Here is a 27069-nt window from a genome sequence, read left to right on the forward strand (position 1 = left end):
CTTTTTGTATTCTGGGGCCATTTCCCTGTGTCCTACTGTTAGGTTCATGCTTCCATTTAAAGTTCACCAGTGTGATTGAAAATCAGACCTGGTGATTGCAGGGACAAATCAGTGCTCTGCCCTCACCACCAGCACTGCCTGGTGCAATGCCCAAAGTATATTTTTATGCAGCCTCCCTTTTCATCAGTGTAGCTGGTAGGCAGAATAAAGAATGAAGCCCTGGTCAGCTCCAGCAGTCTCAACTCTGTTTGTCAGGTGTGTAGTCCAGAAACACCCTCCCACATGTGTACTTCCAAAAAATAATCAGAAGTTATTGATACTGCATCTACTACCTATCTCAGTGCATCACAGCATACAGAGGATAATTAATTTAAAGCACTGCCCCTCAAAGTCTTTTGGTGCTACTGTTGATGATATAGTGGTCAGCAAAGAAATGCAGGGAATAGCAAACCCCAAGAAAGATGACATGACTTGCCCCTTGCATGCTCACCCATACTACCTACATTGTTTTCACACTCTTGCCATTTTCATGATCTTCTCCTGTACAAGCCACTCTTTTGTTCAGATAACCCATGGACAATGGGTTTAGCAGCACAAAGTGGAGAAAAGTGGACGTTATTGTCTAGGCAGAAAGAGTGACTTAAGACCTGTTTCTCAGCATCTTTCTGTGGTGTGTGCTCTAGTTGCTGTGTCCCTGCTCTTCTCTTTCACCTCACTGATTACCACATCCTCAAGACACTCATTTTACCTTACAATTCCTGCTCCAAGAAGAGGATGCCTTTCTTTGTGCTTACATAGCACCTAGGATTATGAAGCTTCTGTCTACTCAAACCTTGTTAATGATATTGTAGCATGAATAAGTGATTGCTAGCCGCTGCACTTGATGCCATGAAGATTTTTTGCCTTTTCTTTTATACCCCTCTTATACCTTTTTACAACTTCTGTATTCTTAGTGCTTTTTGCCTACACTCTTGGACTTGTTTGTCAAGCTAAGAGACTAAACATTTTAGAAGCTTCGTAGTTAGTGATCAGTGTGCCCCAAACCCCAAGGTCCTCTCCAGAACACATTCTGTAAACTAAGATACAACCATCCAGGGGAAGGCTCCTTGGGGAGGGGAGCTCACTCGAGCCTCTCATTGGGGAATTTTTGATAGCTATGCTAATTAGTAAAACCTGTAATGTGATACCAGATCTTTTGGGGTGTGCGTTGCGGTGTGCATTTAGGTGCATTTGACCTGGACGTGTGCACCTAAAGATCCTTAAAATAAATACCAAGGTAAAATCCCTTTTCCGCTTCTAACCATGTTTGAGTCTTGATTTTAAGATCAAGAAAATGCGTCACACTAACTCCAGTAGCTGAGGCAGATTTCCATTCTTTTCATATATTTGCATACCTCATATAGTGACAAAATCCAGATCTGTAGATCCCCAGATATAGTGGGGATATATATATCCCCAGATATACTCATGAAAAGTAATTTTTTGGTCCTTCTCATTACAGTTATCTTCTTTTGTTAAGGTGTGGCAAGACCAGGAATAGGGGGGAGTATGACGGACTCACCACTGGCCAAGGCCAAGCCAGTCAAAGGAGGTTGTAACGTCTCTGTGATATCATACTTAAGAATTAAAAAAGAAGTTATCATGCAGATGTAATTGGGCTCGGGGGAGAGCAGAGTGACAATATGTGAGAGGAACAGGAGGTGCTCCAGGCACCAGAGCTGAGGTTCCCCTGCAGGCCCTGGAGCAGACCATGGCGAGGCAGCTGTGTCCCTGCAGCCCATGGAGGTCCCTGGGGATGCAGAGATCCATCTGCAGCCCGTGGAGCAGACCCACGATGGAGCAGGTGGATGCCTGCGAGGAGGCTGTGAGACTGTGGGAAGCTCATGCTGGAACAGGCTCCTGGCAGGACCTGTGGATAGAGGAGCCCATGCAGGAGCAGGTTTGCTGGTAGGGACTGTGGCCCTGTGGGCCATGAACACTGGAGCAGGCAGTTCTTGAAGGACTGCACACTCATGAAGACCTGCAGCCCATGGGAACGACTCACACTGGAGAAGTTTATGGAGAACCGTCTCCTGTGCAGGGACCCTACGCAAAAGCAGGGGAAGGACTCCTTTCCCTGAAAGTGTCAGAAACAACCTGTGATGAACTGATCATAACCCCCATTCTCCATCTCCCTGCACCACTGGAGGGGAGGAGGCAGATCCCAGGGAGGAGGAGGGTGCTGGGGAAAGGTATTTTTAAAATTTATTCTCATTATTCTGCTGTGATTTTGATTGGTAATAAATTCAGTTGATTTCCCAAAGTCGAGCCTGTTTTGCCTATGACAGTAATGTGTTTGTGATCTCTCCCTGTTCTTATCTCATGAGCCTTTTGTTGTATTTTCCCTCCTGTGTCCAGTTGCGAAGAGGAGTGATAGAGTGGCACCTGACATCCAGTGAGGTTCAATCCGTCACACATGATCTTGTCAGCTCTCTATGACTGATTTTGTTTTCTCTTTGGAAAAAAATACAACTGGAAATTAAAACTGTTTTAGTAAGAAAACAATCAAATTTTAACATTTGCAGTGACATAGATTTTTATTCTTCCCTTCCTTGTTTTTTTGGAGGAAAGTCTGTTCTTCCTTTTTTCTTGCAGTCTAACATGACTACGTCTATAATGGTTCAGCTTTAAATTTAGTGTTTCCCTTTACTGATTTCACAGAATTTTACTTCTTTTACAGAAATGTAGAAAAATGTTTTGTACCTTTTTCAAACAATGCGCTTTCAATTATGTTAGATTGTAGTGAAAGTGGGGATGGAAATGCTGCATTATATTTGTAGTTGATACTCTTCATGCCAAAATTGTTGCATATAGTTATTCTCAAGTGCCTTGAGTAATAACATTGTAAGTGGTTCTTCCACTCTTATGTGAAGGGTAGCATTTACCTTACTGTAGATATCCCCACTAAACACTTTTCTTGATATGTCACATTTAGATGCACTTCTGACAAGTCACATACCTTTGTGCTTACAATAGGCACCTTTCTCTCTTTTTGTTTTCAGGAGTCTTATTCCAACAACTTTCTAGATTGGTGCAAAAAAGCCCTGAGGAGTCCAGTTGTTCTTTCGTTTTCATGCACCAGAAAATGCATCAGACCATGCAGAGTGTATGTGCTTTTTATATTTGTAAACTAACATACAACTAACAATGTGTATGAACATTGCTGCTGCCCTGTTGATTTTACACTGCAGAGGAGATACTATTATTGGCTTCAGACTCAAATGTCATCTGGGTTTGGAGTATTCCAGATTATGATTTCATCTCTGTAAATGCTACTTTTCATAAGTCTGTTTATATGCACTGTAAACTGAAATATTCAGCCTGAAATAGTTTCAGACATAAAATGCTAAACATTTTATGGTTGAGTTATGCCTGCTTCCACTCTTTTAAAAACTCTGATAGTGAAATCACATCACTGTATTTTAGATTAGATGCCTAACATTTCCTTGTTTGTGCACTTCCTTTCTCTAGACAAGCCACCATATTCAGCTGAGCAGGGCTTAGTACTCCAAAAGGTACTCAATTTTTGGAAAATAACCCAAATGAAATAATGCCTTTTTTATTCTTCCCATGACAGGTTTATCATTGGGAAATCTGTTAGTTTAAACCATTTCCCCCCTTTAATTTGCTAGCTACTTTTAAATATCATACAGTTTATTCAAATTCCAGGATAAATGCCGTTATAAGATGGTACAGAATAGGGGTTGGTGATCTTTTGTATGTCTCAGTGAGCAAAATAGGTGACAGGAAACAGTTCTGCCTGCTTAGATATTCATCCAAGTCCTACTATAAGGACTGGAAGGACACCCATTGACTTCACTGGGAACTGGATGAGTCTCTAAGCGTCAATAAAATCAAAGAATTCTCACAGTGAATCGGCCTATCTGGCACGCATTAAAATAAACGATTGTAAATTTTGAAAATGACTCTTCTTGCAGCATAGGCCAGTTGGTCAGCTGCAAATCTGGCACAGCTGTGCAGCATGTGTCCTGGGCAGTCCACAGGAACATGATGTTCTTTTTTGCTCCTGAGAGCTTTGGAGAATGAAAGAAAGGACTCAACCCATTGCTGAAGACTAAATGCTGAAATAATGGAGCTAAATAAAGAAATCAACAAAAGGCCTACAAAGGTAACATTTCTTTTGGAAGAAAATAAATTAACAAAACACCCAAAAGATGAAACATTTTTAAAGCAAGTGTACGGCTTAATTGGGTGTTCTGGAAAGAAAAGAACAAAATTCAGAGAATTCTCTGGCAGAAGCTAATGGAATTTGACCTTTATATCAATGCGCTGTAGAAATCAGGCAAAATTCCTGAAAAAAAATACTAAGCATGTAATTTTCATCCTTTAACCATCTGTGGGGGGAATGAAACTCATCCAAAGAGGAGAAGCTACTGATCCCTAGGCATCCAAACTGCTGTGAAGAAATGCTGCTGCTCTATCTTCAAATAGAAGGATGATTTTGCAGCACAGTCTCCTAGATGATGTTTAAAGCCTTGTGCAGTAGGTATGAACTCTAGAGAGAGCAGGTAGATAGATTTTCAACTGCACATAAAGACAGAAGAGAAAAAAATTACAGTCAAATATTGTGGTGTATGTAATGTGCAAATAAAGCACAGCACATGCACACTTAGGCTTGAAAGCAGCCACTGAAAAACTGGTTTTGATTGCCATGATTCCCCACAAAGGAAGCTTCTCATGCTTAGAAAGCTGGACCCATGTCTTTAATGGAAAAGGAGCTTCACCACAATAAAAGAAATGTGAGGTTCAGTATCTGTACCATGCTGTTAAACAGTAATCCCAAGAGACCTTAAGTCTAGCATTCTTACAGCTCAGCATTCTGCAATTACATAGTAAAAGCTACTTTGGACTTCCTTATTTCATGTCTAAGGGGATAGTCTGCACTGGTAAAACAAGATATCACAGAATATATGATTAGTAACTAAATATCCCCATGACCTAGATAGCTGCTTCTCTCCAAGAAAAATGAATTCCTAAAGAGTCTCTTTGCAGTTTTCAAAAGGACTTGAGAATTTTTTTTTTTTTTTAAAGTATTAAAAAGTCACTGTTTAAAAAAGTGCAATTTTAAATTAGCATTTTAATTTTGGGAGCTTTAGAACTCCGAAGTTTCATCTGTGTTTTGTTTGGCTTTTTGCTTCCAGCTGCTGCATGTGATCTGGAGTTCTCCTCCTCCTCTGCTTCCCTGCTGGCTCTGAATGATTTGTGACCGCATTCCACAAAGACCCAGTGTGACAAGAGCAGAAGAATACATTAAAAGACATTTTTAAGGGTAATTTTAAAACACTCATCAATTCAACTTTTTTTTTTCAGTGATAGAACCTGACCACTGGTAGTTCAATTTGACTCATTGATGCTAATGGTCCAGTTCCGCCTCTGTTTCTATGGAAATGGATGCCAGCCTGAAGAGCAGGGAATGATTTTAAAAATATACTTCATAGAAGCTGTGACCTATCTGGTGTCCTTTATCACTAAGATCTGACTTAGAAAAGTTTCTGGTAGCAAAACAAAAGCACTGCTAAATAGTTTCTAGTACAGCTAGTTGAGGACCAAATATACCAAAATACATTTTTCAAGTATATACAGAAGAAAATCCCAGGTCAACCGGCTTCTTGATCCTGATTCGCTACTGTCTTGCAACAAATGCAATAATTCATGAGATCAGAAAGAATGTATCAAATGGTATGAAGAGTAGGATGGGTGAATAAAGCATTATCAAAATGGGACAAGATTGCTTCATTGTTCTTTGTAAAGAACCAGGCAAGGTGTGAAGGAAAGAAGGGAGAAAACCAGGCAAATTTAAAATATCTGCTCTTAGAAGGAGCAGAGACATTGTTGGGCACCTTGGCTCTCCATAGAGGTTTTACAAGTAAGCTCTAATCCAACATTTCTCTTTGAAAGTTGTCGGTTTGCAGGAACGTTTCCTTAGGTTGTATGGGTTGGTGTTGTGTTGAGGTTTTTTTCTGATTCATGGGTAAAATTCGGGTTGGTTCAATAGACAGCAGTATTTACAATTGAGAGCAAATCTGTTTCTAAACATATAGGGAAAAAATAAAAGCCTTTTCTTTTTTGAAGCAAAAGATCGAAAGACTTCATTAGAAATATCCTATCCATGTCTCTGATCTGCATATACACGTGCACACATGATCTTGGTCTCATATAAAACAGCAAGGAAGGATAACATGGAATGAGTACTTACACAGAGTAATATGACAAATACAAGTCACTTCCACTTTTTTAATTAACTTCTCTGACACAATGTGTGAAGGAGGAACACATTTCCTGGCATGTATGCTATTTCAGCAGATTTTGGAAAACTGCCACATGCTTGTTTTCATGGCTCTTTGATGGGTTCTCCCATTGGTTATCACCTGTGTTTAGGTTATTTGAGTCAGATGTACTCTAGCACGCAGCATGTGTATTTTAATGTCTGTAGCTTATTTTCATGTCTGTAGCTGAGCATACTGTAGTGTCTCTGCAGTGTAGCTCCTGATAGATTTAACATACTGAGCATTTTGTATAGTGTATGACCCATGGATTCCATATGTGCTTCTCATCATCTGAGGTCTTGCCCTTCATGCCTCCCTCATCGTGTACTTTGTCCATCCACTCCATTGATCAAGTAGCAGTGTGCTTCATTGAAAACAGTGCTGACCAGCTTGCACCTGGTTTTAGCAGCTGACTTAACACTGATCTTAACACAAAGAAATCTTTTTGACAATTTGTCACAACAACTTTCTCTGAATAGGACCTTTGTCCTGTGACAGTTACCACCTGGAAGAATGATGTACCATTATGTGGCAAGTTTGGATTTTCAGATTCACTGGATAGACTAGAGAGAAAAATTTTTCCTCGTTGAATTTTTTAATGCTTTCTGAAGTGGAGTAAGAAAAAGAAACTTGGTGGGGTTTTTTGCCAAAATGCTATGGGAGTAGTAGGTCCTATCATAGGGTACAGACCCTGAAGTGTTCTCACTTCTCTCAGTGAACTGCTAGGATGTACTACAAGAATCCCTGATCATAGTACTATGGAGAAAACTGAAGTCACAGGACATGAAAATTAGCATATATCAGATCAATCAAATTTAGCAATGCTGAGAGTAGAAAGGATTCAGCTGAAAACCAACAGCATACTCACATTTTGTTTAAAAATTTTATTAGTTGAAAAAACAATTTTCTGTTGAAATGAAGTTTGCACAAAAAACCCCCTCTCAACCAGTCATATCTGAAAGGCCAATACTCTGCTGATGGCAAAGTATTTGGTTGTTACTTTTGTACAGATGGCTGCATAACATTCACAGAAGGAATGATTCTAGAAGCCAGTTTTTCAAATGTCATCTTCTACATATGTAAGTGCAAATGGGTGCCTGCATATCACTTGTGCATGCAAATGATAGACCTAGCATTAGCACATCAAGCACAGATCATCTTTGGGCATTATACTACAGATGGACAGTTACAGTGTGAATCACATTTATTCAAAGAAAGGCAAGCTGAAAATCCCTTTAGAAAGGTGGTCCCTTGGTTTCTCTACTCCCAGCAACATACAGTTGCTGAGATAAGCAGTTACTCCTACACAATGTTGTGAAGAGAATTTTTTCATGCTCTGAGTGTGCTCTTATTTACCCTATTTTCCAAAGGTCTGATACCATTTTGTGAGGCTGTGCACCGCAGAAAGGGAGAGTATTTTAAAAATTCATATTGGCTTGGGCTGTCAATAATTACACACTTACCTCTGCACAAAATTTGGCAGAAAGAAAATATGCTGGATCAATATTAGGAGACTGGATTATTTAAAAATATGTTGTGATATCCTTATCTTTAATCTGTCACGTCATTAATGATTCATCTTTGGCTGAAGAGCTAAGGCACATTATTTATACTTCTGATTAAATTCAGCCATGTGAAGGGGGTTTTTTTTCAGTCTATTTATTTGTGAGAATAGATTTTTACCAGAAGAGCTAAGACTAAGAAATTTTGGGTCAGGCTCTCATCAAATCTAAGCTGATGCCATTGGCTTCTATACCAATTATTTAGTCATAGACTGAAAATAAACAGCCTCATTGAGACTCACAGTAATTTGGAATAGTGTAAAACTGCTAATAGTATGCTATGTATAGATGTGCTAACACAAATGTGATAGCTGGACATGCATCATATATCACATTGAAAGTTTTATCACTGCTTCACTGAACGCTAAAGAAGTAGTGAGGTTTCACTCTTACTGGGAGCAGGAGCAGTTCTTCAAATAGTATTACTTTAAATGTGCAACATGCAATAAATTACCTTTTGTCTGAAGAATTTAATTAGTATTTATATTTCAAAGGAAAACATCACAAAAATTTCCTTATTTAAACACAATTCTTTCTTTGCCTTCTTCCTGAAGGAAAGGGAGGCAGAAAATAAAATTTTCAGGTTTTGTAGGTATTTATTGTTAGCTTTGTTTCAGTATTCTTGGTATTTTTTAAGGAACTCAGTTAACTCTTCCTTATTAGCTCATTTTTCAGGTATTTGACGTCAATAATGTTAACACAGGTGAAATAAATTTCATGGAAAATACTGTATTTCTGAAAAACAAACAGTTTAGCAAGTTCTTTGTTGGTCTGGTTGTATGACAAGGGGGGCTTATCATGACATGCTTGGTTTTATTATTAGAGGTAAACCTTTTCGTATCTGGTGAGCCACGTGACTGTCACAGTACTGCATTTTGGATAGTGAGCCATAAACATATTTGTGGGCTTACAGATGTACAAAAAATCAAGGACTTACATGGTCACCCATGAAGAAGAATTGAGAGCAACTTTTGTTTGGATTCTGTAGGGAGCACAGTTCAGATGAGTGTTAGCTTTCCGACTGAAGGCAACACAATTTTTGACTGGTTTTAGATTTTTGCATTTGTGTAGCTAACTAAAGGCTCCAAAAAAGGCTTTCAGAAGTCATGGTGCTTTTTTTTTTTTTTTTTTGCATAATGATCAACTTACAGCAATTAAGCAACGTAAGGTGCAGAAGACACTGGAGGAAATCCACATCTTTTGAGTCCAGGGAAAAGGACCAGAAGACTCAAAATAGTGGACAGTGAGTGAAGTTTTTTCCTAGAGGTGGTAACACACCAAGAACAAAGCAAGATGTCAAGCTGGATGTAGCAATAGCTACGTAAAATTAATATTTCCTTCCCCTTCTCTCCATAAATAGACTCATAAAAAAGAACCTTGTGACTTCTTCCCCTTGGAACTTAAACTGGTTTTTCTGTCTGTCAGTTTCTGTAGCTACCTGTAAGGTGAATATGACATGAACTTTGCTAAGAAAAGTGCAAAGAAATGGAGAAACTGGGTCATGTCTTCAGTAATGAATAATTTTGAATGGGAAAGGAGTGGACCAAAGAAGCATGGCAGGACAATTAGTGTGAAGATATGAGACTCATGTTTTACTACGCAGTTATCTCCAAAGACAGGAATTTGTAGTGGAGTCCATCATGTAATTCAGTTCTTAGACAGCATCTGAGAAGAGCATTTCTTTCTGCTATTCTCCCCCAAATACCACCATGCCTTTTATTGAACATGGAAGACAGCTATCTGTCACGAACAATGAAAGCATGTTTCTTCTATGTTGAAGCAAAATTTTGGACTATGTAATCTCTTGAGATCCCCTTCCTATCTCCTTTTCATTGATTATAGTATTGGAGGCAACTTCCCTGTGATCATATAGTTTTCTTTGACGAAAAAGCAAAAGTACAATTAATTAACATTAAAGTACTATCTAATTTTCTGTCAGAAATTCACTAGTCAGGAAGTAAAATGCAGGTGGAAAGAAAACGGTCCCTGTCTCTTCTTGGATCAATGTCATTGAATTGCCAACAAGTTAATCCCTTGATGTGGAGATGCACTTTTTTCTTTCTTCAGTGCAAATCCTAGTTCAGGATTTGTACTCCCTTGCTAGTAATAGGCAATAGTAATTGCCTGATGGATTGATATTTGATATGTTTGCAGCTAAGTAAATTTAAGACCAGTTTTTACTAATAACATGGAACTGTGCAGCAGATCTGAATTCCATGTTGGGCATAAAATTTTCAAGACAGGAGACTCATTTAACTTCATTTAGTGCACCTTTTACTTACGAATTATAGGCATCCTCCTGTCAAGTATCTACAAAATTGGAACTGTATCCAAGAACTGACAGCTATTCAGAATGGACAACAAACTAACATGAATTCACTTTGAAGTCACCAAATGCCAGGAGAAGTTATCATAAATCCTGCCAAATTTTCTGGATGCTTAATACATGTGATAAACAAAAACCAGACAGCATTCTGCAGGCAGACATGATCTTAAAAAGCAAAATGTACTCCTCTTCTTTCCAGTGCTGTTGCTCCATATAGTGGTTATAGGGACACTGAAATCTCTGTTGCATTTCAATAGTCTTTCCACATACTGTGTGCCAGCTTTCTAACAGAGAGTTCTTGAAATGGCAGGTATCCTAGATCAATAGTTAACCATCCAGATTTCTTGAACTCAAGTTCTTTGACTCACAGGTGGTTATTAAAGGCTTAAGGACAGTTTCAGAATGAAACATTTGTAGTTAGATAAGGAAGAATGATATTTTGAGATAAATAGCTCCAGAAGAATGGTAGGTATGAGTCTATAGATTGTTATTTTAAATATCACTGCTCTTCAAATATGATAAAGAAAATAATGCTGTGGCCTGAGAATTTGAGCCAAGCAAAAAGAGTAGCAGTTACATTTTCTTCATTGGATAAGGAATTTTACCATTGTACTCCTTTGACTGTATACTGAGAAATAAATGCAGGTACGGAAATTTTACAGTTGTCTCAGAGGAAAACTCGGGCATGGAAATGTGGCAGAAGGGAGATTGTTGATAATTCTTTTTCTTACTTTTATATTTCAAATAGCTCTAGAAGGTACAAGAAAAATGACATGTTTTGTCCTTGAACCGTTAGGTGGATTTCTGCATGCGGGTGAGAGAGGCAACAGCCAGAATGTTTAGGTTCTTAACTGGGATTGGGCTCACTCCATACTGCAGGCGGCCGCAAATGCCACTTCTTAATTTTATTAGCACTCACTTTTACTACCTGACTTTTGTGACTTGTATCTTTCCAATTCAGACCCTACTTTGAACAACTGCTTGGTCCTTTCTCTCATATACATTTTTCTGCATTATGCCTCTAACTGCAAAGCAAACAGTTCTCTTCTGTACTTGACACTGTATCCTTTTTCAGAGGGTAACACCACATATTCAGAGCCGTGACTTCATAGCCTCTCTAGTCAGTCCAAAACAGCAGTCCCCTTAATGTTTTTCTGTACTCCTGGAGCTCTTTGGATCTTGTTCCTGGGAGTGGAATGCAGACTAATATAATTCCAGAGTACATGAGGTTTATAAATAAATTAAAGTGCTCTCATCTGAAACACTTAGAAGGGTATTTGTGAACATTAACTTTAGGCATGCACAGATATATACCCTTTCTTATCATCTCTTGTTGACTTTAAACAGTTCATCCACCCACTGGTATACATGTGTAAAACATTTTCTCTGCTCACAGCATGCATTGCTCTGCATTTTAGCAACCACCATTTGGAAACCCTTTGGCAGGCACATAAGCAAGAAGATTCCTACAGTATGCTTCAACTTCTCCAAAGAATTTTACAAACTTTCAGGTAAGGAGTCATATGTAACTTTCCCTGCCCTATGTCCAGTTTTAAGAGTATTTCAGTAAAAGAGAACTAAAAGAAATTCACTTATCCAATCCCAGTCAAGCATGTACAATTAAAATCTAGGCAGATCTTTCAAACAAGGAAAAAGAACCGTCATTTAGAGAGTGCTGTATACCTCATCTTCTAATTGCTATCCCACAACTACTTCAGTCTTATAACCTAGTTTATGGCTTTGGAAATGAGAAAAAAAAAAAAGAGGTCAAATTGCAGATACAATAATCACTGAGTGATAAACAGATGTTTTTAATCTACTAGTGTTGGACAAAGAGACAGCCTCTCTTCCTCTCATAGAAGACTTTTTTTGGTACCAAATTTGTGCCAAGGCTGGGTTTTTTGTTTGGTTGCATTTTGCCTGTCCTGAGTCAGAATGTCAAATGATCAGTATATTCAACTTGATTTGACTTTCTAAATATGATTATAGTTTCTATTGTATCAGATCTTTGTGATCCTGTTGCAGAGCAATAGGTAAGGCAGAACGAAGCCTCTGGACCAGGGAGACTGGTGAACTGTACATGTGCCCCACTGTGTAGGTTGCATGCCAGGCAGTTTTCAGGGCATAGCAAAGAATGTAAATCCCATGAATGTTCACTCAGGGTTTGTGCATAGAGAGCTGGATCTTTATAAGGAGTAGATGTTGGCTCTAATCGGAATTGTTCAACACATCTTACCCCATCTTCAAAGAGAATGTTTTTCAGCTACAATGGAAGGACTCTTAATCTCAGCTTCCGTTGCAGAGCACTGTACATCTCAGTCCAGTGCTGGCTGTATTTCTGCCTCAGATTTATTGCTGCTTCTTAAGTAGATACTTCTCTGTTTAGATTTTTTTTTCATTTGGCTTTGATTCCATTATCAGGAATTTCCATTTTCAGTCTGTAGGAGAAGGCTGCTACAAAATATGTTCAGTTTTCAGAACACATTGAATGTTGAGCTTGTCAGATGGAAGAATGAGACTTCAGTAGTTTCAATAGACGCTATAAATACTACTTATAAAATAAGCTGCTCTTATTTAAAAAGTTTGTTTGAAAAATGCCTATGATTTACTGGCACTAAAAAATAAAATTAATGTAGATTTACAATTTCAAATCAACATGGACTTTTGCCTGTTCCTTTCTGCAACAGGGTAACTGTAAGTTTGTGGAGTTTTATTCATTACAGAAACATATGACAAAACAAGATGTACTAAGCAACCAACTAGAATTTGGCTTTTTAAGTGCTGACTCTAAGTGAGTTTGGAAACATCCCCAGTGAAAAAATTATGGCCAGAGGCCAGAAGCACAGCTCATCAAGAGAGGTGGGAATCAGACTGTAGAATGAAATGAGATAAAACACATCAAATTTCTTGTGGAACGAAGTCTTAAGCCCCAGAGGGCTGCTTCTATCACCGTGTTAATTTCGGTGTTGTTACAATGTTTCATTATAATTTGGATCTTTTTTTCTAAACAGAAAATAGTAAATAATAAATGCTTATTATAAAATCCAATTGTTACAGTAGAAATCTACAGAAGCACAATGAAATCCAGATAAAGTATCTTGCTTTAGTTGAATTAGCATGTTTTAACACAACATAAGTCAGTGAGGAAGTTTCACATCTTATGTCACAGTACTAGGAATCATTTTTGTCTTATGTACTCTAAAAGCCAGAAGATACAAATGTGACCTCCTATTTAACATATCTCTTTTTTTGCTGGATCAGACTACTTGGAAATCTTTGCTTCAGTGAATAGTAAGCTCCACAAGAAGTTATTTCACTTCATTTAATAAATTGATTTCTCCTTCAGCTGAAATAACTTTTGAAAGTCAATCCTCTAGGCTTTTGAAAGGTCTTCCATCACTGAACTCTTACTGATATCACTAACAGAAGAGCAAACTGATGCAGAAGGCAAGATGTTCCCTTGGCAGTACTAAGCCTGTTGGTATTGGTGGTACCTTGGCCTCCCAAATGCATTGATTTTTGTAGCAACGTAGTTGTCCTATATGGCATCAGCTATCAGAAATAATTGCTCCCAGAACAGTTACGATGTTCTACAGCAAATACCTCCTTGTAGTTATGGATGCTTCCAGTGGCTGGAATCCTGTTTGTAAAAGGCAAGATGACCCTAATTATCTGCAAAGTGTGATACATTTATCCTCCCTCTGCAAATTAATCTGAATGGTGTATAGAAAAGATATAATTGCCATTATTGGGAAAAAAAGAGTTGTCAATGAGAACCTGACTTCTCATTTCTAGGTAAAGCTCATAAATTCAGCTGAAGATATTGGAATTGCAGAATTCAGGGTGCACTTGGCAGCCACTGAAGTCATTGGCACATATCCCACTGTTGTTGGAGAGTGTACAAAAAGACACCATCTAGTATACTTTGTATTGTATTTAACTTTCCCAAATGAATGAGTAACAATGAATGGCTTGAGTCCCTGGCTTAGTCAGTTCTGAGGTAATGTCCAAAATTAGCTTGATCTTCCTGCCTATCAAAGAACACCTACATCAAATTTAGTCACCATGAACAACTTGGGGACTGAATCTACAGGACCTACATGGCTAAGGGGATGAATCTGGCTTTGCATCTTGAGGAAAAACATGGATTGCAGATACTTCTATAAATTCGCATAATTGATGAAAGTGTGAAGTATTTCCAGCTCTGGGCTCCTGGGCCTAAGTTATCTAAACTGGGAGTTGCAGCAAACTTTGCATATGTAGCTAAGGCACAGAGCCTATGCTAAGTAGGTTATTACACCTCCACCTTTATACAACTGACTTCAGTATTTGCACATCTTCTTTCTCCTGACTGGTATCAAAAGAGACGCCCCTTTTAAACTTCATGGACATAATTTAATCCATCTGGCAGCATGACTGTTGACACAAGGCAAATCCACATCAATTATTCTGTCCCTGGACAGAGGCAATGCTAATTAAGCAATGTGAAGTCCAGATATAGAGGCCTTACCTAGTTTCTTTGTAAGTGCCACATTTACCCTAGTGCAGACACTGGTCTCTGTGCATTCTTAGGTGTTTTGAGCTGTAACTGTAAATGCCTTGAGCTGAAATATTTTTAGTTTTATTAATACTCAGATTCAAAGTTCTTTGAAACACTTTTAGATCTTTTAATAGAACCATCAGCCAAAGATGTTCATTGCCTAAAAAAGAAGAGGGTCTTAAGTTTTCAAAGCCCAGAGATACATTCACCAAGAGAGGACCTAGTTTAAACTCTTCTATTCATATTGTTTTCACCTGCTTTACTCACTATCTCTTATTAAAGAGGTATTTTGACAACTGTAATTTACCCAAGTACAAGAAATTTTTAAAGGTAGCCATAAGAAATTATACTTGAAACTTCCAAATTCTTTGGGTGTATTTTTTTCATGCTATGACATTTTAAATTGGTCTTAAATCATAAAATAAGGCCAGCATCAAAATACAATTTGCTTCTCATACTTCTACACCAACACTGATCTTTCTGTTCCTTCTTCCAAATATTTCACTCATTTTCATTTCTGTTGAAAAGGTTAATAAACCTCTAGTAACTCCATACTGTCAGCCTTTTACCATTCCTTGTCATTTTTAATGCAGAATTGCAGAAACAGCACAAATGATGCATCACATCAGCCAGTCATAGCATTATAATCTCTTGGTTACTTATTAATACAATTCATCAGCTACTTAAATTCCTTAGCTTTCTTTTCATTGTAGTAACAGTAGCTAAACAGGATTTTGAGTCTTGTTTCGGTGAAAAACCTTTGGAGTTTTTTCTGGGAAAGAAATACATCTTCACTTCTCGACGTATCCAAAAACTGGATTTCAAAAGTGCCCTGAGGAATGGAATGAAGTTCATTGGTCATTAGTAATGCTTAGCATTCATTTTATCGGGGAGCAGGATGACAACTTGAGAGTTGTTCAGGCAGAAATAGATGGAATACAAAGTGTTCTTCCTCACTTCATGTCACATATAAATTATTAACAATCCTAAAAATTTCTCTCCCCCTCAGTCACCTCCTGTTAATGCATGAAGAGTCATATTTTTTCTAATGCTTTCATTTTTTATGCAGTCCACAGTAAGGGACTTAACTGACAAAATGGAGGTGTTGTGTCAGCAAAACTGCAAGTACAATAAAGTTCCTTGATTTGAAAAATTACCCAAGTTCTCCAATCTCTTCTATATTGTTGATTCCAGTAACCAACTCAGGATGCAATTCAGGAAGTAAAAAACATGCCCTAATCATGAACTTTCATCTAAATCATAAGCTACTCTGTCCTGCTGTCTTCTCCTTCTGCCCACATCCTCAAAATAAACCTGAATGGGAAAGACATATTACTATTTCTCCACCATCAGCAGATACTTGTGATAAGCACTGGTAGCATGTGCATCGTTACCCCTTGACATCCTGTATGGGACAAGTGTTAATGTAGTACTGGCTATCAGTTACTTCAGTCCTCCAAGTGACAGATCCATGCAGCTGAGCAGATAGATACCTGCTGTAGGGTAAGACTTTTTAAGCTGGCAGTGTACCCAGTGGCACTTGCAAAACGGACTGTAAAAACCATTTGCCATTGCACTGTCAATGCTTCTGTCCTGAACTAGCAAATGTCTTCCATGCTCAGTTCAGTGATGTGTTAAGGTCAGTATCGTACCTGACCTGGAATTTTCCCTACTGCTCTTGAGGTGATTATGCTATTTGCATGCAGTGTAGTTAAGCAGACAGCTTGAAATGGGACTTAGAAATGCAGGAAGCAGTCTTCAGGTAATTCAAGAATACAAATTACAAAAAGCACCTTCATCAGGGGCTTGGATGAGCAGGATGAAAACCTCTAAAGAGCCAGAACTGCAGCTGGAAATAGCCTCAGGTGTACCCACCAAAGCTAAGGCAATTCTGGATTGAATCATTCCTTCTAAAATTTTGTTTTCTATTTGGCAGCATACTACTCAGGACCTAAAGCAATACTCCCCAAGAAGTTTTGGTGTTCTGCTATGATCATGGTTCACACTGCACTGCTGCTCAGCACAGAAGGAAACTCCCTGTGTGCCAGCTATGATGATATCTGCAGCAACACTTCTCGTTTTGTGGGTTTCCTATCAACAGCTAGCAGTTGCCCACTGGCCCCAGAACACACCTCACCAGTACTCAGCCACATGCCACCACATGAATACTGCTGCTTACCTCAGCAGCAACGGCAGCTGGTTTCCCAATCCAGCTGCAATCAAATGGTTTGCTGATCAGCTGTTATAATCATAAATATGGCAGTTATGGCTGACAGACACTGCAGATGCTGTTCCTTTTTTCCTGTGCCACAGGGCAAGGTGATTTTTTCCCTCCAAACAGTGTGGATTACCATGTCTCCATTGTGCTTTCGTTATTTCATGCTGCTTCCTTCTTCCCGTTTACCTTTGCTCTTGTTCCATATCAAACAGAGTTATTCCTTTATCCTTTTTTTCAGCAGTTCTTGTTCCTTGAAAAATTACTGTAGTATTGAATATATCTTTCTCAGTTTATCCTGTAAAGGTAGACAATTAGTTTCCTGAACAATCTGATCTTTAAATAAGAAGCCCTTAATGCCTTTGAAGTCCAGCATGGAGATCAGGTTTTCTTGCCTGACTAAAATTTGTCTGTCATTTTTGGTTTCACATAAAGTGTGTGAATCTTTCTCTACTACTCTTCTGTCCAGGAGCACAGTTTGCAGACAGAAAACTATAGTTTGTCTGCTATCGGCTGAGGGCTCTAAACCAGGCCCCAGATAATTCACAGCCTTTCCTTGTTTCCCAGCAAGATAACTGTTGCAGTGGGGATACTGCAACATGCATATATCAAACCAGGAGTCCCGTGGAAAGGAAATATATACGGACAGACAGATTCCTGATAGATGTTTATTTCTCCAGCCGCATGGCCGGGGCTCTGCCGAGGAACTGCTCAGTCACGGGACCCGAGGGTCCTTCTGCCCGCGCAGGGAACACAAACCAACCCATGGGAACGAGGCTGAGCAGGGGCAGGGAAACCCCGTGCCTGTGCCCTCAGGGCCCCTCTGCCAGGGCTACACGGCAGGGGAGGGCCCCAACATCTCAGAAAACAAAACCTTTTGGTTCTTACTTTTTATCTTTTATATATGTCCCCCAGTTTGGTTTGTAAATAGGCATGGATCTTGTTTCATGTGTCTACAGAAGCATGTGCACACGACTTGAGATGGCCACTGAAATTTTTGCTCAAGTCTTTGCTTAGCAACAGGTAATTTAAAGCCAGAAAAACAGCCTGAGTTTCAAAGGGAGTGAGTAAGGAGGACCTGTATTTGTGAAGCGGGTGCAGACTATATATGCGAGGTGTTTTGTCTTTCATAAGCTTGCATGCGAATTCCAGGCAGAATTGCAAAAAAATCATATTCCAAATAAAATTATAATCTATTTTACAGGTATAGTTGCAGATATTTTCTACAACTGTGTCTGTACCAACATAGCTGGGGACAATTTTCAATACATGCCTCTGTCTACCTGTTTTAATCCCATGTCAAGACAAAACACCAACTTTTCTGAAGACAGCTCCTTTTCTTTTCCAGTTCTTACATCATACTTCATGCTGTGCTTCTGATGGGTGCCAAACTCTGGCATTTATCGCATTTATCAAAGTGTTCCCTTGTAATTTACTTGGTGGCAAGGCATGGTTGAACGACAAGCCTAATATACCTATCCTCCAGCTGTGTACAGAGTCAGCTCAAGCAGGCTGCCAAGATGCTGAATGTATTACAACCATCATGCTACAGAGTTTATCAGACGCCTGTTTGCAATGACAGCATGATGTGACTTGCTACAGATCTGTGCTATACGCTAAATAAAAGCAAGTTGCTGCTAATCAATCAGATTCTCTCAGGGAATTACAATCTCTGCAAGCTCCTTCATCTGCTCTTCTTAGGAAATGTTTGGATCCATTCTCTCTGAAGAAACTGCCCCCAGAACTCAGCCGACAAAGCAATCTAGTTACAATCCACTAACACCTTTGGTCTTCGGTGAAAATAAAGTTTGCTTCTTTGAAGAGCTGCAGAATCTCCTCTGTAACAAACTAGTCTTGAAGATATGATTGCTATACAATACCTCCCCTATTTTTTTAATCATATCTGTAAATATCTAGTTTGGGAAGACTAAAATTTCAGAGTAATAATCTGAAACCTGTAACATCCCATGTATTTTCCTATCCACATGGAAAAATAATTCTCTGTGGTTTTTGCCACTAAGTTCTTAGAAAGACACAGCAAGATAGGAATACTGTTTAAACATATTTTTTATTTAGGAATAATATGAAACAATAAAAAATAAAATCTGTAGAAACCCTTCAATACAGTTTGAGATCAAACCTTACCCTTTGAATTTCACTAGGTACTCCGTTCCTCTTTTTCTCCTTTGCTGCTGCTGCAGGCTGCTTCCTAGGAGGCTAATGAGCTCTGGGTGACCATGCCCTTTGCTGACTGACCTTTGTCTCTCCAGCCTTTAGCCCCAAAACCTTTCACCCCGGTTGTGACCTGGCTATAGACCTTGCCACATGTAGTTAACTCATCATCCCTATCCTGTATTTGAAATACCATTATTAGATAACAGCATGAAAACCAGCACCCCCAACAAATGAACTATTGATTCGCTTTTAGTTAATACCTGTATTTTTATAGGCAAGAGTTTGATTATTCATGCAGTGAGAACATGCAAAGGTTGCAGTTGCAGCTGAGAAATCAGTTAATGAGTTGTAATAATATATTAGTGGGAAAGGTTCCTGTTGCTTGTGCTTCGGTAAACATTGTCATGAGACATTATGGTATACTTCCTAAGTCGCATATGGTAACCATAATGTACTGGAAGAGAGCTGTATCTATTTTGGTCATCCTTTGTGCTTGACAGCTCTCAAGGTGACACCAAATTTTTCTTCTGATCTTGTAGATTCCTATGGAGCTGCTTCTCTCTGTTGATCTAAGACATGTGAGAAGAGTCTTTCTTGAAGCAGTATTGTCAGACAGCATATGGAAGTTGGACTCAATGTAGCTCAGCTTTACCCCATGGAATCAGATTCTCTAAGGGATTATCGAAAAACCTTAAGTATCTGAGTTGCAGGTGTTTGAGCTCTGTATACATGTTGTGAATACATATAGCCAGCCAGCTTCCTTCACAGAGAGTGAAGGCTGACACATTCCTTCAAAATACAATCTCTAGAATAACACATAGTCTAGAAAATATCTCAAGTCAATATTGTCAGAAAACAGAAGTGATACATGTGGTGCACCCTCTGATGAAGCATATGCTTGAGCAAATCTTACTGCCTTTGAGAGGTCATCTGTGACAAATAATAGATATGCACATAAGGCCTTCAAAATATTTCAGAGCAGGAAGGAGTTTGAATAAAAATAAGGTCAAGTTTTCAGCCAAAATGTGCATCATGCAAAAAAACTGCAAACCTGACAGCAATTCATGTTTGCTATTTCACATGTGTTGAGGTGTGTTGGAAAATATAAATCAAATGTGGTGAGATTGCTGTTATAAGGTAAGGATTTCTAGAAAACTTGCATTAGTGTGGAAAAACAGCACACACCATTGTCAGTCACTGACAACCTGTGGATAACCAGAAATAGTTTATCAGAATCCCAAGGGGGCCTCAGCCTTTTATTAATGCTAGTCAGTTCAAATCAGGGTCCTATACAGCACAGTGCACAGTAGTCAACTTCAGCTACATCTTAATTAATTAGGCATCTCTTCATATTTTTTAGCATTGCTTGAACAATGCATGTGTAAAACTAGCTGCTCTAACAAACCAAATTCACTGTATGTGAATCTTCCATTCTTAGAAAATATAAAAACTTCTTCACAGCAGGAAGGGAGGTTAGTACTTTGAAGAAGCAGCAGAATTAGTTTGGAATATTAGTGAGGAGAAAGAGCATTGTCTGGGAAAGATCAAGCAAGCAGCTGCAATATGAAGGATGTGACTCAGAACTCAAGCTCAGTAAGAACTGTGACCTAAAGGACGTGACAGGTAACAGGATCTAATAGGTTATCTACAATGAAAGTGAATTCACCCAAAACAAAACCAGGGTAATCTGAGATAATAATGGGAATAATGCCTGATATCATGTAACAAATTTTACTAGAACTGCTCAGAAATGTCTAAATGGATCTGCTTTTTCTGTTAAAAAATGTGAACTAAATAGCATGAAATCATTTCACAGGAAAATACTAACCTGAGCATCTGGAGACAGACCGGGAACACTTCCTGTAAGGAGAGCTGCCAAGATTGACTGCCAGAAAAATTTCTATTAGAGTTTTGCCAGTCTTCTCAGCTGTATGCTTGACATATACCTCAGGTTTGTGACCTAAGATTTAATGGGTTGGCCCCCCTGGAAGCTCCTATCCTGTGTGTTGCCCTAGAAACCAGCAGTCCAGGAGAGTTTTCAGCTTTATTAAGTCCAGTAGAGTAGCTCTTAAGAGATGTGGTTACTGCTGTTGTTGTCAGGAATTTGATTTGAAATATCTGAAATGAAATCTCATTTCAAAATGAAATGTGGTAGGAATTTTCTCTTTCCAAAAAAGTGTTGAAACTTCTGAAGACATTTTGAGACAACATGCAATATCATTCTCTTCCAATTTTGTAATACCTAATGGAGAAGAAATTCTTACTTTTCTCAGCTCTAGCACCTTTGTAACAGAATGACAGTCTCTTACTCATGTGCTCCAGCAAAGAAATGGAGTTGTATCAAAAGATAACTTGGCAGGGTTATCAACTCAGGCTATGCTTGACTTCACATAGCTTGCCTTATAGTGTTGTATTTCCGCTTTTCACTTGTTTTTTCTTAATATGCATTAGTCATATCAGATTAAAAGCCCTCCTGAAAAGTGAATGCATAGCCATTCGCTAGCAGTTAGCAAACACAAGAGAAGACAAAGGCACCAGAGTGAGGAAAATATGAATTATTCAGAGTAAATATAGGCCAGAAAGGGAAGTTGCTTTTGAAAGGATGGTTTCTCAAGATGAGACTTTCTGTCCATTACCAGCTGGTACATTTTTTAAGTTCTAAGCAAAACTTTGTTTCCTAGATTTGCTGAAGTAAACTTAAGGGAAGAAAAGGCAAGGAGATTTTGAACTGTTCTGGATGGGAAGAGGAAAGGGATAAATATTATTACCAAATTAGTCATAAAAAACCAAGAAGAGTATGTAGATACAGAACCTTTAAATAAAGAACAAAAGCATGTGAAATGCTAAGTAAACATATTTACAACTAGAACCCCCTCACTAAAAGATGTAATATAATCAGTTATAATATCCTATTTTGACTAGGATAGGAGAAACTTTGGAAAACTTTGAAATTGTATTTCTGTGTGGTGAAACCATACAATCCGTATTGTAACATGCTATGTGCTGATGTTGTGGTTTAACAGATTACTCATGAATGCATGAAGATTCCTGCTACATTAATGTAAAGCTGTTTACCTTTTTCATGTTCATTGAGGATTGAGAGTCTTGGATAGATACCCCTCTTACTAACATTCAGGCTTTGTCATACAGATTGTTAGCAATACAAATGTTGCAAAGGGGATGCACTCCAACAGCTGTGCACTTGCCTGCTACATCTGGACCCCAATCTGGAAAAGATAGTGTGGGACTGATTCACCTGATTTCCACTTGTCCAAACATAAAGAAAAACACAGTGGAACATAGATGTCCTATGCATTGCTTTATCCACGTGTATTTCTCATGAGGAAAATAAAATGTAATTAGACTTATGGTTGGAAAAGGAAACAGAGGTATATTTCTGCTGTCTCTGATACATTGAAGGGTCTTTCCAAAAAATTGTGAGCGTTTATCCAAACAAGATTATTATTGTTTCACATTAAGAGAGTAATTCAGATGCTCTTCTCTTTCATATTATCACTAGTAATGTTAAGAATTAAAGCATGAAGTTGCCAGCAATATAAATGTTTGCAATCTTGATTACTTTCATACTCTCACTGTCTAGGATAATAGATTTGCTCTATATTCCCTCTGAAAGAATTTTTCTGCTCTGTGTCACTCAGTTATGGTATTGGAAACAGAAATGTGTTGCCCAACTTTTTGATGGAGAACTACATCAATATTCTGGTATTCTGTACTCTCAGTTGAAAGTAGAATAAAAAGGTTGGAGCTATTACCATTTCTAATCTCTTGTTGTTTTCAGCTTCAAGGAAAACAAATCCAGTATCAGTGTACACAGATGAAATAACATTCAAAGCCTAATAAATACTTTTGCTTGCAGTTGTAGTCAACTACAGCACTACTGTAGCACAGTGCAAATATAGGCTCTGTGTCATATCATTGGCTTTCAAGACACGAGTATAGGATTCCTCATAGTGTTAAAGCCTTTCACGGTAAATGTCTGTGCTATAAATTTTGATGTACTTCCCAGCTGAATGGATGCTTTGAATGGAGACAGACTGGCTGGAGCTAAAGTAGCTAGGTTTGATTTACCTCTTCTTTATTATTCAGTTCTATCGAGAATTTGGAGGAGTGATATCAAGGCATGTTGATTGACTTCAGTTTGTAGATTGAAATAACGTGAGTGCTATTTAACCTTGTCCAATACCATACAACCTTATAATGATATTATTAGGATGAAGTAATGTGTAGATTTTTAAGACAGACAATGAAACCTGATGTTTGCAAATAAATCCATCAACAGATAAGTTTTTCCTAATAATCATTCAGTGTGTATTTTTTGTGCAAACCCTTATGTTGCTTCCAAAATTAGAGAAGTACTTGTGAAGAGTCCCTGTGTGAGCCATTTCTTAAGCACTATTTATATTTAGTTTGATTCCTAATGTTCGGTTTGCATATGTTGGCCATATTCATGCAGTGCATCTCATCTGCTGCTTTTTCTAGAGCTAAAACTGTTCCTGCTCTCCAGCACTTGCAGAGTATTCCTCCTTGCTACAGGTTTTCAGTTGCAGTTGTAGTGAGAGCGAGATAGCTACTAGTGTGCCTAGAATGAGTGATGTAAAAGAATTGATCCATTTGCTAAGTCCTGTTATGACACTCTATAGGCTTCTTCATAAATATCTATGTACTTCTCATATTTCTTTTCAGATGGAACTGTAGATATTTGTGGAGTCAAGTAATTTCCTCACCAGTGCTTTCTATCTTCCTCACTAAAACGCAAAGCATAATTTCTCTTTTCTTCTGGAATCAAGCAATGATATCAGGGTTACTTTTCCAGCTAATTATTAATGAGATTCATTAACAGTTTTCAAGTCATTAATCCTGTGCAAAGCTCCTGTGTTCTGCTGCAAATGATAGGTGACAGCTTAAAGTACCATGCAATAAAAAGGGCAAGTACTGGTGGGAAAAAACCAAAAAGACAGATGTGCAACTGTCCTGGGAAAGATCAGGGGGTCTTAAAATTGAGTAAGTCCTTGCCAGCAATATTTCAGAGGGTGGTGTGATAGCTATGTGTGAATCTCTAGGGGCCTTCTGAATGGGAATGCCTGTCAACTGTGGCAGCTATAAGTTACAGTCCTCCAAGCACATGTTTGGACCTCTGCATATTTGTCATGCAGTCTGGTGGCCCGAGGTTAAGCCAGAATTAGGATATTTATATCCTGAACATTATTGTCACTAACCCACACCAGAGTTAGACACAGTTGAGCTGTATTTGGCCATTGCACTAGATTCCGCACACTTGAGGGAAATTTCCAAAAAGAAGAGGAGAAGGGTTGAGTGGTATCAGCTGTTACCATGCAGCAAAGTGACAATTAAACGCTGTTTAGTTCTGGTTAGTGTCTATGTGTGCAGAAACCTGACCAGCTCTCACAGACATAGCTGCTGTTACTGTGCACCATGCCATGCTGTTCTTGCTCAGGCAAAACTGTCAGCAGCCGAGGGTGGAGCATGATCCTGTGCTCTAAAGCCTCACTTTTTGATCTCCATATCCTAGAAATTAACTAGTGTAAACAAGATGAAATATAGAATCCCTGCAGCCTTTTATCAAAATAGAACTCTATAAATGAATCTCAGTTTATTCTTTTCCATCCCTGTCGATTTTCTCAGACCAACCCTTCCCACAGACCGACAAAAATGCTTAGCATTTAACCGAAGAGCTATATCAGGCTCCAGCTGAATTTGAAATAGTTGCAACCCTTAAGCATCCAGGTCTTTCAGAGACTATGAAAATCCAAAGAGTGCGTGCAAAACAGACCCTGCAGAGTGAAGTTGCAACAGGAGATTTAGTCTGTCTTGCATTTCCCAAGCATTCATACTTGGGTTTTTATTCCAAATGAAGAAGACAGATGTGAAAAAGGAGAAGTCTACATACAACTGGAAGGTTATGGAGTAAAACCACATATAGCCCACTGAGCTATCAAAAGAGTGTGGTTCCCATTCATTAGTTGTAATGGATGGGAATTCCCTTTGAAGTTCTAGTACTACAAGTTCTAAATTATTTGCTGTAAGTGTCTGGCTCTCTGTTTTGAATCCTGTATTTAATGCCAGGTAGAATATTCTTATGATGGTACCCAGGAAAAGAAAAAAAAAAGGTGAAATTGTGCCTCTTCTGTAAAAGAGACACATGTGAAAACCATGCAGCCAAGTTCAGCATTCACCAGACAGCCCAGGACAGAGTGGAGAACATGAAGAGGAGAGACCTTACAGATGCAGCTCCACAGATGTAACACCAAAAACTATGCTCCTGACCACATCCTTTGAAGTGGTTTCTAAACCAAATCAGTTTGAAGGAGCCTGGGAACATCTTTCATCATCTGTCTCCTTGCTGCCCTTCCTTGATTAGTGTCAATGAGCTTGAGAGTGAGGGCTGAAAAAGGCTTGCCTGTGCGGCACTCCTTGTTCTGTCCCTCAGGCAGGATTCAGGGAAACACATGCAATGAATTGTCTTTACTTCTAAGTATTTTTCATATGAGACTAATACAACCACCTGTCCGTTTAGCTATATACAACACATGAAACATATGTGTTGCAACTGACATAGTTATTGTATTGGCAAAGTGCCAGTACCCAGTATAATTTAAATATCCTGGATTCAGTGCTAATCAGTAGCTTCTCTGAGAAGACTGTGCTGATATTTCTAATTAGTTCTTGCTACAAAAACCTAAGGTGGCCCTGTTCTATGAAGTAGAGTGCGAATATAATTTACTTAACATTTCTGTTTTCCATGGTTTTATGAATTATATTTCAGAATTAATAGTAATTATTCAGGAAGGAAGTTGTTCTCATTTATTTGTGTGCTTCTGAACAACTTGAAATGTATCTTTGGATTACCAAACCATGGAGAGGTAGAAGACAAAAGCTAAACTGTGACTCTGTTATAGTATGACTCTTTGGATTTTGTTGGACCATTCTGCTTGTTTTATAAACTCTGTTTTCTTCAATGCCATGATTTTTAATCTCCATAAATAATTATTCTGTATCAGTAGCTGAGGTGGTTTCCTAAAGCCCAGTCAGTTGCCCATATACATGACAACTTTACTGCTGTTAGGAGGAAAAGCCTGGCATCATATTGAGCTGCTAAGTACATCATTTCTAGTTCCACATTACATTCCACAGCAGTGTCAGTGTTCTACTTAGTGGGTATTTTTGCACACATGTCTTTCTAAATCTGGCACTACAAGTTTCAGAAGCAATTGTTACTGTACTTTCAAAATTTTAGTCTAAATGTCAGAAGTTCCTCAATATAGGATAAAATATTCTCAAGTCAATGATAATTACACACCATTTTGACAGTTCTCACAGTTTAATGTATCTCCTAAGGAGCTAATGACTACATCATAATCTCATCTTTCACTAAAAAAATACATACATAAATAAATACCTCTCCACAAACTGGCCTATTGAACAAAACAGGAAAGAGGAACACGGCAAATTCAAACATCTTTAGGTAAATAAGCAGCCCTCAACATGCATTTTTATTTAAATCTCATTATTTTTACCAACACCTTCAGCTTTTTGTGATCAGGATTTTTTTTTTCCTTTTTTTTCCTTTTTTTTCTTCTTTTTTGATCACTCAAGGTTGGCAACAGAATCACAGAACCACAGAATCATTTAGGTTGTAAAAGACCTCTGAGATTATCAAGTCCCACCTTTAAAGACACCATCCTCTTAACTAGACCATGGCACTAAGTGCCGTGTCAAGCTAGTTCTTTCTTGATCACCTGCGGGGATGGTGACTCCATCATCTGGATGGAAGTCTATTCCAATACTTAACAACCCTTTCCATAAAGAAATTCTTACTGATGTCCAGCCTGAACCTCCCCTGGTGCAGCTTCAGGTGATGTCCTCTTGTCCTGTCACTGGTTGCC

This window comes from Coloeus monedula (assembly GCF_965178545.1).
Source record: "Coloeus monedula genome assembly, chromosome: Z".
NCBI lineage: Eukaryota > Metazoa > Chordata > Aves > Passeriformes > Corvidae > Coloeus > Coloeus monedula.